Consider the following 20,771-nt stretch of genomic DNA (forward strand, 5'->3'; position numbering starts at 1 on the left):
TGGTATACTGTTGAAATATGGGATGCATGCGTGTGTAGAACCCTTTCCCTGATTATACAACCATCAGAGGAGGGAACCTATAAATTCAGCACAGAGCAACTAACAGGCATTTTTGTTGCTGCTCTGTAGAAGCCCGAGCCGTGTTTGCGTGCTATTTAGTTGTGCCTGAAAACAAAATGTACTGCGTTCTGGGTGTCTTGCTGCTGCTTCTCAGCGCTACTTCTTCCTCTGGGACAAAGTCTGCAGACAGCAATCGGACAACTCCCCGCTTCAGCAGCTCTCGTGACTGTCCCAAGTACGAGTTAGTATAGAAATACGATGTAAGAAGAGTGTCTTACTAAATGCTGATCTACTTTTTTTAACGTTATTAAATATGTTTTTGTTTGTTTTTGTCCCAGTGTTCCCTGGCATCATTAGGCTCTGTGGAGATGTAGGTCCCACGTGCGAGTGAAAACATGTTTTTCTTTTGTGATTTTTTGTTTTGTTTTACTTTTTATATTTTTACTATTTCTGAAATCAAAATATGTCCATATGTCCAATGCATTTGTTGTCGCTGTTGAAGGTTGTGCTTCTTTGCGGTTCAAACCAGGTCATAGTAAAGTGGATTGTTGGGAAAATAGCATGACTGTATTTCTCTAAAACATTTCTTTCTGGTGGTGTTGTTTTTCAAGTTTATTTTTGCAGCGTTTACACTCGCAGAAATGCATGGGTTACGCTTGTTTGAACTTACCAGTCTGTATTGTGCGCCGCTTTGAAAAAAGCGCCTGCAGACTTAGCCGTTGTGTGTGAACGCTACAGAGATGTGTGACGAGTGCACTGGCGTTTTCTAATGGTCCCCTCTCTATTTTTCTTTCGGCTTTACACCTGTTCTCGTACTTGATTGAATTCAGAAACAAAAGATATTGATATATTTATGGAAAGATTTGAGCTTTTCAGCACTTTTTAAAAGTCGAAGCGCTATGCAAGTGTTGCTTAACTTTCTGAATTCTGAGGACCTCCAATGAATCCCTTTTAGTAGCCACTGATCTCCGCCTAACCAATTTTTATCGATGTCAACCCCCAAACAATACACCATAATACAGAAACGTGTACATCAAACAAATACATTAGGAAGTAATTTATTTAATGCACAAATCAAAACCGCAGACATTTTAATGGGGTGGTATGACCTTTTCAACATTTAGCTTTATTTCTAAAAACTGAAGCTATATGCTAGATTCTGCATATCCCTTTGTCTTCTTTGCTTCCTATACATTATCTCTTTTTATCACTGCATGCAACTGCTGCTTCATTTCACTTAAGTATGTGACATTGTCACTGTGTTGCGCCCCTCCCCCCCACGCATTCCCAGCCCTTTGATGCTTCCGCCGCACTCCAATTGCTCCCCTCTCCCGTGGCGTTTGTAATCCTGCCCCCTGCGTTGCCCCCTCACCCTCACACTGTGCTCGCATCTTTTTTTTCTTCTTTTCATGTGCTTGTTTGACTAATAAACGCCAATGCTTGTTGTACTTCGCTACTTTGGTGGTTGATTTAAAAAAAATGCCCAAAACACTCCAAAGATTTAGAACTGTTGTACCAGGGTGAACATCTGCATTTTAAAGAAATGTAGTTGTTTGAATTTAGAAGAGAGTTCGTCTCATTTTTACATGATATACATGCCAAACATTTTTCGGGCTGGGCTCGTGCACACGCTCTTAGAGCCCAGGAAGACCCCTGGCTCAGCTCTGGTCCGACTAGCTGTGACTACTTTTTTTACTTCCACCCCTACATCCATAGAGTTTGTCTGGGGGGACTGAGTTGTCTTGGACTCAGCAAATTACACCCGAATGTTTACAGGATTCATTGGAAAAGGAAACAGCACTGACAGTCAAAGGTCACACAACACCCATCTGTTGACTATTTCTTTGTCTTTGACCATGTACGCATCTACTCTGTTGTCTTTTTTCCCCTACCTTCACGCTGCATTAATACCGTACACAAGCTTTAAGACATGCAGACACTACCCAGCTGCCACAGCTCTCTCTCTGCCTCTCTCGCTACCTCTCTCTCTATCTCTCTCACTCTCTCTCTCTACCTCTCTCTAGTCTCTACCTCTTTCTCTACCTCTCTCTCTCTACCTCACTCTCTAACTCTCTCTCTCTCTCTACCTCTCTCTCTACCTCTCTCTCTCTACCTCTTTCTCGCTACCTCTCTCTCTCTACCTCTCTCTCTCTCTCTCTCGCTACCTCTCTACACCTACCTCTACACCTCTCTCTATCTACCTCTCTCTGACTCCACCTCTCTACCTCCACCTCTCTACCTCCATCTCTCTACCTCCCTACCTCTCTACACCTCTTTACCTCTCTACCTCTCTCTCCACCTCTCTCTCTCCACCTCTCTCTCCACCTCTCTACTTCCACCTCTCTCTACCTCTCTCCCTCCACCTCTCTACCCCACCTCTCTCCCTCCACCTCTCTACCTCCACCTCTCTACCACCACCTCTCTCTCTCTCTACCTCTCTACACCTACCTCTACACCTCCCTCTACCTCCACCTCTCTACCTCCACCTCTCCACCTCTCTACCTTCACCTCTCTACCTCCACCTCTCTCCCTCTCTCCCTCCACCTCTCTCCCTCTACCTCTCTCCCTCTACCTCTCTCCCTCTACCTCTCTCCCTCTCTCCCTCTACCTCTCCCCCTCTACCTCTCTCTCTCCCTCTACCTCTCTCCCTCTCAAATATGGCTGCGTCTACGTGGGATGCGGTGGACTTAATGGCAGCTGGAGCTGACAGCACTGCTTGTTTTTTATTCCGCACTCCCCATTGCTCTGTTACTAATTGTGGACCTTGCAGATTTTTTTGAGGTCTTGCTTGGCAGCTGTCATTTGCTACCATGTGCTCTGCCACAAGAAAAGTGCTTTCATTCTCTTAAGTTTTTATTTTTTGCATTATTGAAATTTACGATCTTAGTAATGCCCATCTTAGATTGGTCAATAAAAAAAACATAGGCAACAGTGCCATTCTGTAGGCGTGCGTAGTAACGCATGCGGGTATAAGTCATAACACATGCAGGCCATACAGCACAAGGTGACCAGCCGTCAGTGCACACTTCCACCAGGCACACACACCACCAGCCGGCAGTGCACAATTTCTACAGGCACACACACCACCAGCCATCAGTGCACACATCAATTGTTAACGCATCCATAATTAACTATTGTAGCAATCGCAGCATGGCACTCTTTACTTTTAAACATATTCATCTAAAGCGCAGCATGGCACAATTGCTACAAAAATAAATACACATTTTTTTTGGTCTACAATTTATGGACTTATTTAGCAATGCCAATAGCTCAAACTTAATTAATGCGAGACCTATTGGCAACGCCAGTGCTTGTTTAAATGGACAGCATAACAATAAACAAGCAAGTCCGGCAGTGCCAACCCTCCTGCCTCCAGTTTCCTCCTCAGCTTTTTCCAAGCTATCCTTGGGCCCCTTTGATGCCCAAATAAAACTACCAATTTCCCCCTGTAGCTTGGCTATATCTTCCTTCCTAAAAGTCAACGGAATAGAATTAAAAAGAAAAGTGACTTTCGGGAGGATATCCATTTTTATGATGTTTATCCTACTGTATATATTTAATGGTAGAATCCCCCATTTTTGCAATAAACATGATATCTCCTGACTGACTTTCTTCCAGTTCACTCTGGGAATATCCTCAAACTTCTGCGTAATTATCACCGCGAGATAGCGCATTCGTGTTTTGGCTCCCTAAATGTTTATTTTCTGATTCCATTGCATAATCCCGTTTTTTCTACATTAACCTTGTATCCAGAGATTGAGCCAAAACCTTCCGCCTTTCTCCTCAAACTTGGTATTCCTTCTTGTGGGTTGACTGTATAGAGAATCAAATCATCCGCGTACAAACCCACTTTTACCTGGAACCCATTAGATTGAAAAGGAAGAATTGTAGCGTCTGCCGTGATCTAATTAGCAAACGGCTCTATATATAAATTAAATAGGAGTGGAGACAGGGGGCATCCTTGTCTTGTACCTCTCATTATACGAACCAATTCGATAGCTCTCCATTAATCAACACCTTAGCCCTAGTGTTCTAATATAACCTTATTTTTGGGAAAGTTAAAACTAGTTAGGGCCCTCCAAAGATACTTCCAGCTCCCTTGGTCAACTGCTTTAGCAGCATCTACTGCCACTACAGTTAAGGGAATATTTCGTACCTCCGCCATATCCACAACTCCCATCATCTGGAAAGTTAACTCATTTAATTGCCTCCCAGGGATGAAACCTCTTTGAACAGAGTGCACCAGCCCTTTTATCACCTTGGAAATCTACCTTCTGTGAATCTTTGTTAGGTTTTAAAATTAACGTAATCGTGGCTTTTGACCAAGAGCTAGGGATATTTTCTCCTACCATATACAATCTGTTACATATGGATTTTAAAGCAGGCAATACTTTATCCAAGATACATAGGTATACCTCAACTGGAAAGCCATCCGGTCCAGCTGCTTTTCCCCTTGCCATTTTTTTGTACTGAGTCCTGACCTCCTCTTCCGTAATCTCCACTCCCAAGGCTCTCTTCTGTTCTTCTGTCAACTGTGGAAGCCTTGCCCGTTTCAACCACTCATCTATACACTCTTGGTCTGGCGATATAGTCTCCTTATAAAACTCACTCATAAACCCTCTGGCCTCCCAATATATATCTACGTTCGAACATAGTGCTTCCCCTGACTCTCTACTATTTAGGCTTCTTATTATGTTTCTAGCCTTATCTGCTTTCACCTTCCAAGCCAACAAAGAGCTGCATTTCTCCCCATTAGCGAAGTGTTGGAGCTTACTCACCTTCCATCTCTCAAGTAATTTTTTATCCAATTGCATCTGGAATTTAGCCTGCAAATCCTCTAAGTCTTTAGCCAAAATAGACACATTACTTTCACCATCTAGAGAGGCCTTCTACAAATCCCTCACCTTCATCTTAATCTCTAATTCTGCTCTCCTCTTTCTGTTTTTTTAACCTCCTTCTCCCCCCATTATAGACTTCAATATCCCCCTTAAATATGCCTTAAAGGTGTCCCAAACCAGTTGCTCGTTTGCTGAACCTATATTAATCTGAGAAAAATTCTGCATTTTTTTCCTCCAAATCTCTTTTCACTTCCTCGTCCAATAATACTGTCTTGTCTAATGTCCACCTCCTTTGCCCCTCCTTTTGGTGGAGCTTCACGGACATAGCTACTGCAAAATGATCAGATAAGATTGCTGGAATGTGCGATACTACATCTGTATCCGCATATAAGGTCTGGTCTACAAGAAAATAATCTATATGGGAATGATGTCTATATTTTGTGCTATAATAGGGGATGTATGACATTACAATGCATGCTTTTACCATGCATGCTGTTACAGCGCAGTTTTTACAACGCATGCTGTTACAACGCATAGCGCTTAGGGGTGCTGGATAGTGAATAGTTTAATTTACTATTCCAACTCCAGTCCCCGTGGATAGTAGGGAGTGTTGGATAGTAAATTAAATCTATTCCCTATCCTAGAGCGCCCCCCAGCGCAATGCGTTGTAATGACATGCGTTGTAATGGTTGCGTCGTAAAGGCACTGCGTGGTAAAAGTTGCGTTGTAAAGGATGTTTCCCATCAGTTCTCCCCGTAGTACAAAAGGTGAATGGTTAACACTATGGCTCATGTTAGTCTCAAACCGGGGCTTGATCTGTGCCCCCGAACAACATCGAAATATTATCCAAATATCATTGGGCTTCACATTTTCAAAACAGGACTGCAGTTACTCTTTACAGTCTCACACACAGGTGGATCTGCCCCCTTGAAATTTTTAGGTTGACCTTTGTTGGAGTCACTGGTGAGGCGGGTGCCAGACGGCTTAAATACTTCAATGTCTTTAGTAATATTAGTACCTTAAGTTCCAGTAGCCGTCAAATAGCCTTCGTTTCTCCATGGGTAAGTTATTTTCCTTTTAAATCGTCGCCAGTGTAATAATCAAAGAAGTCTTGTAGACAGATCTTGTAATTAGTGGTTTATACTCCAAGTTACATCTTAGTAAGTTCCATTATATGTCTCAATGTATGCCCCACCAGGAGCAGCCAGGAGGCTGCTCAGCCCATCTTCTCCAACTGCTATCTCCCAGTACAAACCTTCCTCACATTCCAAATGACATCATATTGTTAGAGCATCAGGCAGAGAACAAGTGCATTACTTAACAAGCAGATTACTACAATATCGCTATCTTTAAGTCGAAGGTTCCTCACCTTATGTGGCATAATGTGAATTTGCAATATGGTAATAAATTATTATTGTTTGTGTAATTGAGAGTTGCTCCAAAAATTTGACCATAATTGACACCTAAACAGAGAATATTAATTGTTTAGGTTCCACAAAAAGGAAACCATAACAAATATATATAAATAGATTGGTTACCTGAAGTTGTTAGACCAAACCTTTTATACAGAAATACGTGCAGACCGTCAAGAATTAGAACACAATAGTCCTTATGGAGACCTCGTCTCCCAAATGAGAAATTTTATATAGCCACCTGAATAAAAGACGGAAATGTACTCTATTAATAGTAGAAATAAAGTTACCCCAAGGTTTACTCCCTTTTATGCCTGCTTCTTTATGGGGTGGTATGAGAGGTAGCATGCCTGGGGAAGGGGTGCCTCCCCTGGACACAAAATATTGTGTTCTCTGGAAGAAACATCGATGATATTATCTGCCTGTTGTTGTATTTTGACAGCGATTAAGTTGAGCGTTAGCGAAAGACATCTTAGTTTTGGCTGTTATCTTGACATTTAGTGACATCCATTTTGAATTCACGGCAGCCATTTTGTCTGCCACACGTTGCCTCGTGCCGACCATGTGCGTTGTCCTACCTTTCTGCTCATGGCCTTTGAATCTGCCCGGCATCAGGCTAATAATAGCATCTCTGCGTTTTGCCGCTGACCGTTAGGGTCCGCATCTGTCGATGGTTAGCCTTAGATTGGAATCTGTTAGCCGAGACCCCAAGACTGTTAGCTCCTCCCACTGATCGATTGTGCTTCTCAATATTTCCTTGTATGGACATAAAATGTGCTCTTGTGCTTTGTACCGCCTTCTTTTGAGCCCCTGTGTGGGTATAAATGAACCATGTGTCCAGTAGCCCTTTGTGCTACTTCTTGTAGTGCCGAAGGGTACTGTCTGAACTTTAGCACCACCTCATGAGGTGTAATAAACTCTATGTTTTGCATTTTCCAGTTTCCGTGCCAACTTTTTCCTTTTGGGTCTGAGGACTTTGTGCGCAGAAGGGCGAACGTCTTGCACTAGCGGGTCTGGCTGAGGCCTGCACGACACTGTGGTCAGGGTCTAGTGAAAGTCTTCAGGAGTATTTCAGGTACCTTAATGATGACCCATACAATGTACAATTAACCATGAACTATCACAAGGAGGAGATCAACTTCTTAGAGCTCCAGTTTGTATGTAAGGAATGGAACAGTCCAGAGCACACTGTATAGAAAGGAGACAGGTGCAACAGAGTGCTACATGCCACAGGCGCACTTACATGCTCAGTGATAAAGAATATTCCTTGCAGAGAGATGGTAAGGGTCAGAAGGAATTGTTCTGAAGCTGCATCATTCGGAACTAATATTGCGGACACCAGTTCCCGGTGCTTAGATAGAGGTTATAAGAAGCGGGATGTGAATAGAGTTGAATCACAAGTGCAGCAACTGAATAGGGATGTGACATTGAAAACAGGTACTAAAAAAACAACTGCTTTTGATGAGAAACCTAGGTTCATCACCAAATACACGATTTACAGCAACAAAATCTTTAGAATTTTAAAGAAAAACTGGCCTATCCTACTAGAAGTACCTACCCTAAATAAAGTCTTAATGAAGAACCCTTTGGTTACCTATAGAAAAGGACAAACACTGAAAGACAAACATTGCACAAGTTATGTAATAAAATCTAGATCTGCCAATACATGGATACCCAAGAAACCCCAGGATTTTTTTTACTTGTGATTCTTGCAATATATACATCTTTGGAACAAACTGAATGAAAGAATTTTCATTTAACAATCAGAATCAGTACACAATCAATTAATTCATAAATTGCAATACCACGTTTGTGATTTATGTGTGGGTTTGTGCCTTCTGGTTCATTTATGTGGGTAGCACAAGAAACCTTAAATTAAATATTGAGGAACACCGCAGAGCCATAGTAGGGGAGAATGAGGTACCCAATGGCAGAAAATTATAAACTAGTTCATGCCGATGACTCAACATTTTGGTTTCACGGAATTGAACATTTGATGGCCAACCAAAGAGGTGTAGATAGAGAGCTCACCTTAAGGCAGAAAGAGGTCAAGTGGTTATGTAGACTCTAGGCTATAAACTATGGTCACAATACTGACAACGAATTTCATTACTTCTTGAACGGAGTTACATCATGACAGTTTGAGTTAAGGTGTTAGAAACATGCATGGTATATTTGAGATTCAAGTTGACAACTCTCATATAGGGGAAGGATTGTGGCACAGATAGTTTTATTATGATATTTGCTGTGCTGTAACTAACCATGTTGTTATGTCATCTTTTTCAACTTTCCCTTAAACATTATGAATGTTTATTTATTGCCAGGTCCACCTGAAGCCTTCTAAATTAAATTGGAGTAGACAACCCTTAAATAGGGGAAGGATTGTGGCAAAGATAGTGCTACTATAATATTTACTGTTCTGTTAGTAACCATGTTGTTATGTCATTCCTTTCAACTCTCTCTCAAACATGCTAAATAATCATTCTTCAGGTCCACCTCAAGCCATCCTAATTACATCTCTCATCTTAAATCCATTTTTATGGACTAAAATCAATTACCTCTTCTTTTCATTGAAAGTCTAGGTACAATGCAAGTTGATTATCCCGAACAAGTGTGACATCAGATAGTCTACCTTATTGGGCCAATGTCCATAGTTAGTAGTTAGTAGTTGAGTAGTTGAGCCTAGAACGAGGTGTTCATTTGGCAAGCCCACAGAGTGTATTCAGTGAGTGGTTGAGTTAATGCACAGTGTGTCTAGATGGGGGATTGGGAGGTATTCATGGAACCATGCTAGGTACTGGGGCTGTGCCAGGGGATAGAATCGTTCAGTCCCTCAAGATCAGTGACAAGCGGTAAATCCACCGCTGCTCCTTTGCCAGCAGTATCTTTTCATTGTTCTGCGGATTGAGATTGAATTGTTCAATCACTGTCCAGATCAAATCATTTGGAGTATGACCACTCTGTATATAATGGTCAGTAAGACGGCTGAAGTTCTTTTTACACCTGATGGTGCTGCGGTGCTCTACTATTCGAGTCCTCACCTTCCGTAATGTTATGCCCACATAGTGGAGACCGCAGGGGCAGGTGATTAAATAGACGACGTTACTTGAGATACAGTTGGTGAGTTTTGCCTGCTTCCAGGTTTTACGAGGTTCCAGGTTGAGTGTGTTGGTTTGGTTAGTGAGGTGACAAACACTATAGTTGTTACACGGATAGTGTCCGATGGCTTTTTGGGAGACCCTAGGTGATGATGATGGTGTTGTTCGCTCTGGTCTGTTTTTTCAGTCGCATGGACACTAGTTGGTCATTTAAGTTCCTGGCACGTTTGTAGGCAATGAGTGGTTTGTCGCAGTTTCTTGCCCCTGAGTTGATGATGCGCCAGTATTTCATGATATTGCTGGCAACTGTATTTGAGGCCATGTTGTATGTGGTGACATGTCATGGGTGTGTCTGGTTGATCCTTAGTGGCGGTCTCAAGTAGGGCTTCCCTGTTTTGGTTTCGTACCCGTTTCTTGGTTTTGGTGATGATTTAGGACGGGTTTCCATGTTCCTGTAGTTTGGATTCAAGTGTGGTGGCCTGTTGTTTGAAGTCATTCAGGTTACTGCAGTTCCTGCGGATGCGGAGGAATTGCAGTAGGGAAGATTTTCCCTCAGTGGTCTGGGGTGAAAGCTGTTGAAGTGAAGGAGTGAGTTTCTGGCTGTGGTTTTGTAATGGGTATTGGTGGCAAGTGCTCCTGCCTTCGCTATGATGTTTAGGTCAAGGAATGCCAGGGTGGTCGTGCTGGTTGTTCTGGTAAACCACAGGTAGGGGTCCCTTTCGTTCAGCCAGGTGAGGAATGAGGTTACTGATTCTGGAGAGCCCTCCCAGATCATAAAAATTTTGTCAATATAACGTCTCCACAGTAGGATATGCATGAGATGTGGGTTTGTGGAGGATGAGACATGTAGTTGTTCAAAATGGTGGACGTAGAGTCCAGCCACACTCGGGGCAAAAATGCCCCCCATTGATGTACCGTTCATCTGGAGATAGAATTCACCTTTATACTCAAAGTAATTATCTTTCAGTGCGAGGGTAGCGCATTATAAAATAAAGTCTCTGGGAGTGTGGTATTCCCAGGAGCTGTGCATCAGTACGTCTCAAAGTACTTGTAGTGTGGCGCCTTGTAGGAGGCTGGTATAGAGGCTCTCTATGTCCAAGACCACCTTTATCTGGGTTATGGGGTCAAAGTGGATGTCTTTGATGAGGGTGAGTAAATGCTTTGTGTCCTAATGTAAGTTGGTGTTTGTTGTACCAAAGAGTTGAGAAATTGATCGCAATATCTGGATAGGGGTTCCAGAAGGGAGTTGATGCCTGACACTATAGGTCGGCCAGGAGGTGCTGTTATGCCTTCGTGCACTTTTGGGACAGTATAAAAAAACGGTACCCTGGCTTTCTTGGTGCATAGAAAGTCTGCCTCTTGTTTGGATATTTTCCTGCGTCACAAGCGTTTTCCACTAGTGCCTTGATAGTGGTCTGTAGTGTTGGGGTGGGGTCTCCCCCGAGGCGTTTGTAGTTCCGGTTATCATTCAATAGTCTGCGGCATTCTTTGTCGTAATCTGTTTTGTTTTGTAGTACAATACATCCTCCCTTGTCTGCTGGTTTGATGATGAGGGAGGGGTTGTTTTGTAAGCATCTGATTGTGTGTTAACAACTTACCATTGATTAATCTACATGGAATAAATTCAAAGGGGTGGTTGTATACACTTCGCTCCATATCATGCGGCCGCTCTACATGGGTCTTGTTACTATGAAGTACGGTTACTATTGATTGATTGATTGTGGGTTTCTAAAGCGCTAGAATCGACTCCCGAAGGAGTATCTCTGCGCTGTAGGCCGCTGGGGAACCCGTCCTGGCTTTCCCTGTGAGATGGTCCCTACTGAGTATCTCGAAGGTGAAACCAGGCATCCCCGGCGTATGTGGGGGGCCATTGTGGAGATGAGGCAAGCTAATGCCCAGAGTTGCCGAGTGTGATCCCTAGTTAGAGTAGGCACCGAGGCGAGAATTATCGAGTCCGTTGACCCTGGTCCAAGACCCTGCCGCGTCGGGAATTGGACCCTGGTCCCAGGCCGTCCTCTGCTCCCGGGTCTGCCGCCTCTAACCAGTGAGCCACACCACTCCACTATGGTGTTAAAATGGATGTTTCTTATACCCTTTGTATTAAGAATTGATATCTACCCCTCAGTTTTAGGCGGTTGTATTTTCACTCCTAGGAGGGCAACTTCTCCGCATGGACAACTTTGTCTGAGACATTTTCTGAAAGCTTATTTGCATCCTGATGAAAAAGGTGAGGTGTGTTAGATCTGGGGGTCTCTAGTTGGCAATGGTAATCACCTTTGTCCAAATAGGGACCCTTACTTTTAAGTCAGGATAAGGGGATTACACTTCTTAATAACCCCTGCTCACCCCCTTGGTAGCTTGGCACGAGCAGACAGGCTTATCTCAGAGGCAGTGTGTTAAGCATTTGTGAATATACACAGTAATACAGTGAAAACACTACAGATGGAAACAACTCAGGTTTTGTAAAAATAAGTATTCTTTATATAGACTTATAACAAGACCACAAACGACAAAAATCCACAATACTACACTTAAGATTTCTTAAAGATGATAAAACGTTGCTTAGTTCAAGTTGATGATCAATGCAACAAAGTTCTCAACAAAGTACCTCGATGCGTAACCCAAAGTAAACAAAAGGCTCGCAAAAGGGGAGATGCGACGGTTCCGTGATCCGGGAGACATGATGCGCCGTGCCTCAATGCTTGCGCAGAGTAGGAGATGCTTTGTGATCCTTACCGGTGCAGAGTTGATGCGTAGATTCTCGGCCTGCGGTCCTGTTGCGGTGCGCAAGATGGCACCTTGATGCGATGCGATGATCCGGTTGCGATGCGAGAAGATGGCGCCCTTGGCGCGGCGATGCGATGACGATGCGTAGACGCCCTAGCAGCCTTGCGATGACTCTGTACTTTGGAGCCACGACAGGCCCCTGCGACGCGCTTCTTCGGTGATGTAACAGCACTCAGCTTCTATGAACACACGCTTCCAGGGAGATGCGGCTTCTTCTCGATGTGTCGTGCTTCCAGCTCCCAGCGACACGCAAATGCCTGGAGTTGAGAATTCCCAGCAAGGAAATTTAGAGGGGAGCTGGAGATGATGTCTTTTGTCCCTGAGACTTCAGCAGGAGGCAAGCACAGTTCAAGCCCTTGGAGAATATTCTGTAAATGATGAAAGTCCTTCAAAGTTAATTTTCCTTTCCTTGGCATTGAAGCAACCAGAGCAGGCCAACCCAGCAAAGAGCACACTGGCAGAAGGGCAGTAAAACTCCTGCAGCTTCCTTGGTTCTTCTCCTTGGCAAAAGGTTTCTTGTTCCAGAAGTGATCTAATTTTTTGGGATCAGGGTCCCAATATTTATACCCCACAATCCTTTGTTCTCTGAAGGGAGAGAGGCCTCTGCCTAGTCCGAACCAGTTCATGAGCACTTTGTTTACGTGACTCCTTCCTTCCTTTCACTGTGCAGGGCAGAGACATCAGACGCCCCACAAGAGGTGGAGCCAGAACAGGGGAGGGAAGGCCCAGCTCTGGAGCACTTTGTTGACATGATTCCGTCTCTCCTTTCACAGTGCAGGGCAGAGACATCAGACACACCACAGGAGGTGGAGCTAGCATTGTAGAAGGACGGCCCAGCCCTATTCAGGTCCCAGGTGCAACTCCTCCCTCCCATCTAGATGCAGATCTCTCAATTCACCACTGGACTGCCCCAGCCTGTCTCCTGGAATCCCCCAGCCCTGTCACTCACAAACCCAGACAAGGAATATACAACCTAGCAGAGGCAGGCCTGGACAGTTAGGCAAGAAAATACCTACTTTCTAAAAGTCGTATTTTTAAACACAGAATATTAAAACCAACTTTACTAAAAGATGTATTTTATCATTCTGAGTTCAAGCATATTCCCTGAGTCAGTTAGGATTTTAAGAATGTAATAATCTAACTGCCCATTCTAGCCCATGGAGAACAGGTAGCCTTCAATAGTGAAAAACGAAAATGGCTGTAACTATTAGGACATGCTACACACATCAGGGCATGTCCTACCTTATACTTACAATGCAATACAGAACACTAAGACAGGGGTATCAGGCCAAACGATCTGCACAATTATCCTATATATTATGGTTCAGTGAATTTGTTGTGGGTGCTATTAACCTGAAGTCATATACCCCTAGACTCCCAATGATTCAAAGCAGCACAATGGTACAGCACCCCACATAGTATATCTTTTACAATAACATTGAATGCATTCTTCAAAAAAACATTTCAGTAGGACTTTGAATTTGTCAATAACGGCCTTTTCATTTGTGGCTGTTTTGAAAAATATCTTTTCTTTTTATTTTCTAGTTTGTTGAGCGTCAAAGAATATATACGGCATGAGTGGCCTTGCGAGGAAGGATGACAGTCAAATCCTTCTATGTGTGCTGAGCTCGGGTCATATAGGACGTATCTATTCACTGTCCACACCCCATCATTTTTCGGTTAAGCGCCGCGTCTGCCGTCTCACTCGATCCAAAGGAAAACAGCCACAAATGAAAAGGCCGTTATTGACAAATTCAAAGCCGTGATGGCAATTGCCTCATAAAAAGATCTGTGTAACAACTTTGAAATACGTAGAAAAACTTTCCGCCCTGAAGAAGTCCTACGGACGAAACGCGTTGGCTACGTTTCTTCTTTTTAAACTGGAAGATTGGTAATAAAAGCAAAGAAAAAAAGAACCTCAAGTCCTACTGAAATGTTTTTTTGAAGAATGCATTCAATGTTATTGTAAAAGATATACTATGTGGGGTGCTGTACCATTATACTTACAATGCACCCTGCCCTTGGGCCTACCATAGGGGTGACTAATAAGAAGCAAAGGGAAGGTTTAGTGACTGGCAAGTGGGTGCACTTGGCCATGTCGACATGTCAGTGCTAGACTGCCCGCTAGGGCTTGCAATGGCAGGCCTGAGACACACTTTACAAGCTGCTTCTGTTTGTGGCACAACCAGTGCTGCAAGCCCACCAGCAGCATTGGATTTACAAGCCCTGGGCACACATGGTGCACTGTACTAGGGGCTGACAGGTAAATCAAATAACCCAGTCATGGAATCACCAATTAGTACATCAATTTAACATAGGGAGCACTTGCACTGTGGCACTGATTAGCAGTGGCACAGTGCCCAAAGCATATAACCAGCAAAAACATATCAATACAGAGGAGGCAGTCCATCAAAATGGAAGGGAGACTCACGCCAATGATGCCAGGTCTAACAAGGTGTAAAGACTTTAGGAAGTCAAATGGATGTATTTCTTCTCTATAACTTATGAACTAGCGAATAAGTTACTATTCTCTGCTTGTATGTCAATTATTGATAATTTCTTGTAGTTTCTCTTCACCATAAGTAAGATAATATGTTTCAATCTTACAATGATTCCGTTAATCTGACTTTGTCTTAAAGTATATATGTATATTTGTTGGGGTAACTTTATTTCTAGTATTAATAGAGTACATTTCCCTCTTGTATTCAGGTGCCTATATAAAATGTCTAGTTTGAAAGATGAGTTCTCCATAAGGACTACTGTGTTCTATTTCTCGATGGTCTGAACATATTTCTGTATAAAAGGTGAGGTCTAACAACTTTAGGGAACCAATCTATTTATATATCTTTGTCATGACTTCCCTTTTGAGGAACCTAAACAATTAATATTCACTGTTTAGGTGTCAATTATTGTAAAATTTTGAGAGAACCTCTCAATTATAAGAAAAATCATAATTTATTACCATATTGTGAATTTGCATTATGCCACATAAGGCGAGGATGCTTCGACTTAAAGTTAGCAATCTCCTTGGGTGTATCTAGGATGCTCTCTCTCTCTCTCATATTTGTTCTTACTTATACTCCTCTTTTTCTTGTTCCTTGATATAGCTCATTTTATAAATACATGTTTTTTCACATTTAGTTGTTCTGCTTGCACTTCTCTGTTCTTGTGTCTTCATTGATGCTTCTGGTATTTAAATTTCTCGAAAGTTGGAAACAAGACTTAATACATTATATAAATGATTTTAACTGTGTTAACTATATGTGTGTAATGTGCTAGTCCTTTGTCATATATGTAGAAAATAGCTTTTCTTTTATAAAAGAAAGTCTGTTAAGAAAGAAAAAAATGTTAGGTTAGAATTATAGTCTATTTGTGAAAATGTATGTAATGTCAAGATTATAAGTCATTTCCGTCAGTTATTGTTATTTCTATGTTGTTCATATGTGTTTATGTTATTTGTTACAGCCCTGATGAAGTTCCAAAAAGTTCTGTCTTTGGGGAACGAAACACATTGGCTGCTTTTATGAACTATTTTGAAATAAAAGAAGAGATTAATGAAACCACAATGGACTACATATGTTGTGTGCGATGCACCTCCTTTTTTAATGTACTTTGGGAATCTGTAACCAGTGGCACCAAAAGGTGACAGGTGCCGGAGTATTGCGCACGATCACCCTTATACGCAGCAGAGATACAGTGATAGTGCTATCCATTAAGTCTGTCTCTTTGCATTGTTTTGATCTGCAAGCGCCATCACTGTCAATGAAGCAGCCTCAATCAATCCCTAATAATAAGCAGTAGGATTTTTCCTAGGGTCAGGTAGCTGGGTTTTAAGAGACAACCCTCACTCCTTTTCCACGGAGTGTAAACCCATTGTTCTTGGAAATGGGCTCTACCCTAATAACAGTATTCTGCTGATCCCATAGCTCTGGTAGTTCAGGGTAGTATATGGGATGGACTTACCTCATCAGAAACTGGGATACTCTCTTTGGGCTCTTTTCAAGCTGCCTACTTCGATAAGCGACATTACCAAAATCCTCACCAGGTACCATATCAGCAGCATATATATGGTCCTTAATATCATAAAGAATCTGGGGTGCTACATCATTGAAACACTGTTCCCACAGTACAATCAAAGTAGCCAACATGTGCTTAAGGGCATGCTGCTGCACAAATGGCTCAAAATCTTTCATCATACTCCACACATCTTCCACACTGTAAATGGGGTTACAAGCCCACTGAGTAACCTGATTGGCTACCACCCTTTTCTCTTCATCTCCCACATCAGATCGTATCAATATCCACCCCAGTCGTTCCCTATTAGTTGCCCAATGCCCGTCCCCTAGTCCACTTACCGGAGTTCCACTGCTCAGTAATGTCGGGGGATGAGGGAACAGGGAAGGAGTAGCAACAGACGTAACAGGCACCAATGTTGCTGGTGACTGTGTCGAAGGTGTGAGGACTAGCGAGAGAGGTGCCGAAACAATAGGCATAGCAGGGAGACTGGCAGTTATCGTAGCCGCAGAAGGCGGAGTCAAAAAAAGGGCAGGGGGCGCTGTGGCCGAGACAGCTTGATCGATAGCAGAAGAAACAGAAGCAGCAGAGACAGAAGAAACGGAAGACTGTGGCTGTGGCATGGCAGGGTATATTTTCTGCGGGGCATATGGAGGTGGAGGTCGAGTATCTAACAATTTCTCCACAAATGTATCATTTTCTTCTAAGGCAACATAAGACTTTTCACATTGTAATCAAAACTTCCTATCAGCACATTCTATTCCTTTTTCTATTTTCTCTCTATCAGGCGCTACAGCTTTTTGAGTCAATGTCTTCATTCTCCCCTTCCGGGCCTCTTTCTCTGCTATCATTTGTCTCTGTTAGCCTTCTTTTTTCCATGTTCTGAGGGAATCAAACATTGACTGCCTACTCCTTTTTGCAAACAATTATTCCAGTAGAAAATAAGTTTTCTGTTCATCAAAGTGCCCATCAAAGGCCACTGCAACTCGCCATTGTCCCTCGTATATTTGTGCCATAACGTACTAAACATAATAGGCCAAGGCCATGTTTTACGTACATGTCAATATTTGGAGTACCTTCCACTTTCTTCCAGTCGAGCATCAGCAGAACAACAATGACAGCCCAAACAAAACACCTTACTAAGGCACGGCATTTTTCAAAAGAAAACCTGTTCACTATTTATGCAGAGGAGATATTTGCAAATATCTTTACCAAAGTCGGTCCTCAGACATCATCAAATACAAATCAAAATAAAGAACTCAAACAAATTCAAGTGCTTCTCTAAAGACCGTCCTCAGACCGTGTCAAATACAAATCAAAATGGCGCCATAGCCACAAAGAACCAAAGCAAACTCACAAGGTGCACACAGGTCAAACGAGTTTATTCTCCACTGCCGACTCTTTGGACCAAACGGTGAGATCCAAGGGTTTCACCGTTCAGGACCCCAGTCAGGAGGATCACTGGACGAGGTACTGCCCGGTCAGACAGATGGGACAGCTGCGAGTACAAGACTCTCTTGTGCAGGGATCCCCAGTCCGCCCATCCGACCCAATGTGGCCCGACCTCCTCACCCCATCCGCAGGCAAGGATGGGTCACCCGACGGAGTCCCTCTTCATGCGCCAAATGAAGGAAGTGACCAGATTAGGGCCACCTGGGTCACTCGCGACAACCTCTCAGCCTACCTCACAAATGAAGAGTCAGTCAAACAGTAGAGAATACAAACCAAAGGTATTTATTAGAAGTAAAGTAAAGTAGAGTGGAGTCCGGTCTGAGCAGCCTCCTTAGATTGCTGCAGAGGAACTGACTTCTACCAACAGGGTAACGTATAATGTACATTTTCAGAACCACTAAAGACACGCCCAGAATGGAAATTTCCAGTTGGTAGCTGGTGAACAAAGGAGATACAGAAGGATGAGTTGCAATTCCAGGACCGGGTACATGCTATCTCAACATCAAGGTTAGCTTGCCTGCATCCGTTGCTCTAAGGGTGGGAGCAAGCCTATCTAGTGAGAAAAGGTATGCGATGACAAAAACACTCTTCTCATTAGCACAGCAAAGCTCAACCTTGGAGAAATATAAGAAAAAAATAGTATAGCAGCTGCTTTTGCTGAGGTAGACACCCGAGTGAGACAGACATTAGTTTCTGGCTTGGCTCGAAATGGCGGCTCAAGTTTAAATGGTGCCAAAAATGCTAACTTTATATAGAGAAATACACTAGCAAAATGAATGCATAACATTAACATTTCAACACTCCAGAGACAACCGGCTCTTCATGCTACTGCAACGACTGTCAGTGACGCTTGACCTGCTCCTGCAAACTTTGTGCCAGAATTGAGAAGCTAACACTTCAAATGGACTAACCTGGGCCCAGTGTACGACCGGCTCTGCATCACGGTTGGAAAGTACTTGTGACTTTTCCCCAGTCCAGTGCGACCACATAGCTGCAAACAGGGCTTTGTGCTTTTTGCCACTATTTTCACCTAAAGCTTGAAAAACTCATATCTTGGGTGTACTGATTTTTGTCATTTTGGTGTCACTTAATTTACTAAAAGGTACAATATTTTTCTAAATTACTTTGGCGGTTTTCTTGTGTTGTGTTTTCAATTTATGACTGTTTTGTTTTTTAAAACTTCATTTTCCATTTCACAGAGAATCACAACAAGGATGGTCTATTGATTACTCATTGCAACAGTACGGAATACATTATCTCGAAGAATTGTATCTAATACATAACGCACAGTATAGTTCTGGACAATGTGTACATTTCCCACGTAAACAATTATTAGAGACCCCCATATACGTTCCTTCATGACAAGGTTTACAGACCCATACCTGCCTTCTAAAGATATGTACTTATATCTGAGTTAACAGCAGGGGACTAACCCACCCCGGCAGGTACTTTCCTTGCCGGTTGCTGTGAAGTGGAGGCAGAGTCCTTTTCTATCAAAAAACTCTTGAGTGGGCTCCAGATGTCCCAAGGTCTGGATGCCATGGATTGAGGAATGGAGAACAGTTCGCTATTCATATTACAATACACTAGACTGTTGAGCCAAACTTTTGTGTTAGGGATAATTTTCCTTCCCCAATGCAGCGATATCCCTCGTTTAGCCAATAACAAAGCAATAGCTGTGTATTTTCGCGTTTGCTTAAGGATTTCTTGCACGTACCCCAACATAGCCACCTCAGGCGCAGGGGTCAGAGTGAGTGATATCATGTTAGACAAGAGTTGGAAGATGGCTCTCCAATAGCCCCCTATCTTAACACAATTCCAGGTTATGTGGGCAAAATCTACAATGGGTGCACCGTACTTGGGACACGTGTGTGATCGGTTGGGGTCGATTCTATGAATTTTCGCCAGGGACATGTACAGTCTCCATAAAAATTTTAAATGTAACAACTTGTTTTTGCTGTTAAGGGAGACCTCCTTAGTTTGGGCACAACAATAGTCCCAATGTATATCTTGCACCTGGTGCCCCAAATCTCGTTTCCAGGCCTCTCAGATCTGAACATCTCTGCTGGGAAACAGGGCCATAGTGGCTGTATATAGCTTGGATATTAGATGGTCCCCCCTTACTTGAGATCAACAGTGTTAATGGTGGAAAATGTTCTGGCTCCACAGGGAATTCAGTGATGTGCGCATGCAGGGAACTACGGAGACTGTTTAGCACAAAATGATCCATGAAAGATGCCTCACTAAACCACCTCTCTTCTTTACTCAAAAACACGTCCTCCTCTAAAGAGATCACCTATTGTCACAAGAGACTATGCTGTGAGTGTCCACTGAACCAACCTCTCTTCGGTTATAGGTAGCCATGGATTATTGGCAATCGAGAGAGAGTAAATGTGTGCGCCCGCCGACCATACGTGAAAATTTCTGCCAAGCCCAGCTGGTAGTTGACACAGTCTGGATATCGCGGGGGTTCCTAGGAAATCCTTTCGGCACTATTGTGTTTAACTGGGCGGTGAGTACTAAATCAGTCTCCGGGCATGCATAAGGGAGTCAGGTGTGCAGGTGGTATCAATAGTGTGCAAAACTACAATGTGCCACTAAGTAATAAACTGGGCAAAGCACTACGCTACACTTGCGTAGTTTGCGCTACTCTGCACTACGAGAATTGCAAGTAGCACAGTGCAAACAAGCGTAGCGTAGTGCAGCGGTCATTTTTTGCTTGCTCGCGGTCCTAAAAGTCAAGTTGGCGACCGCAGGCAAGCAAAATGACATCCCAGCGAGATTTTTTCCTCGCTCGCGATCAGCAACATCAAGTTTCCGATCGCGAGCGTGGAAAATAGACCTCCCGGTGAGATTCTCAACGCGGGAAGTCCAGGTTTCTCATTGCGAGTGGTCGCGTATGCTCGCGCCGCTCGTGATGAGAAACAACCAGTCCGCGTTGAGAAAGCTGCTGCTCCAGTAAAAGTCTACTCGAGCGGCAGTAAAAGACAGCTCGCACTGTGCAAGATGCCGTTTTCAATGATTGCACAGTGGATGGATGGATGGATAGGTTTTTATATAGCGCAATATCACCGCCAGGTCTCAAAGCGCTTTGCATTGGGAACCCGTCC

The 20,771-nt window shown here is 43.2% G+C and overlaps 1 long non-coding RNA gene across 1 annotated transcript in view; it reads left to right on the plus strand.

Annotated features, from left to right (window-relative positions):
- LOC144818404 (uncharacterized) overlaps window positions 1-15,795 on the plus strand; it is a 100,187-nt gene extending 84,392 nt beyond the window's left edge. Inside the window, exon 3 of the long non-coding RNA XR_013607099.1 lies at window positions 15,661-15,795. This is a non-coding gene — a long non-coding RNA (uncharacterized LOC144818404). The remainder of the gene's footprint in view (window positions 1-15,660) is intronic.
- Window positions 15,796-20,771: the final 4,976 nt, after the last annotated feature.

The sequence above is a fragment of the Lissotriton helveticus genome, chromosome 2_1 (assembly GCF_964261635.1).
Source record: "Lissotriton helveticus chromosome 2_1, aLisHel1.1, whole genome shotgun sequence".
NCBI lineage: Eukaryota > Metazoa > Chordata > Amphibia > Caudata > Salamandridae > Lissotriton > Lissotriton helveticus.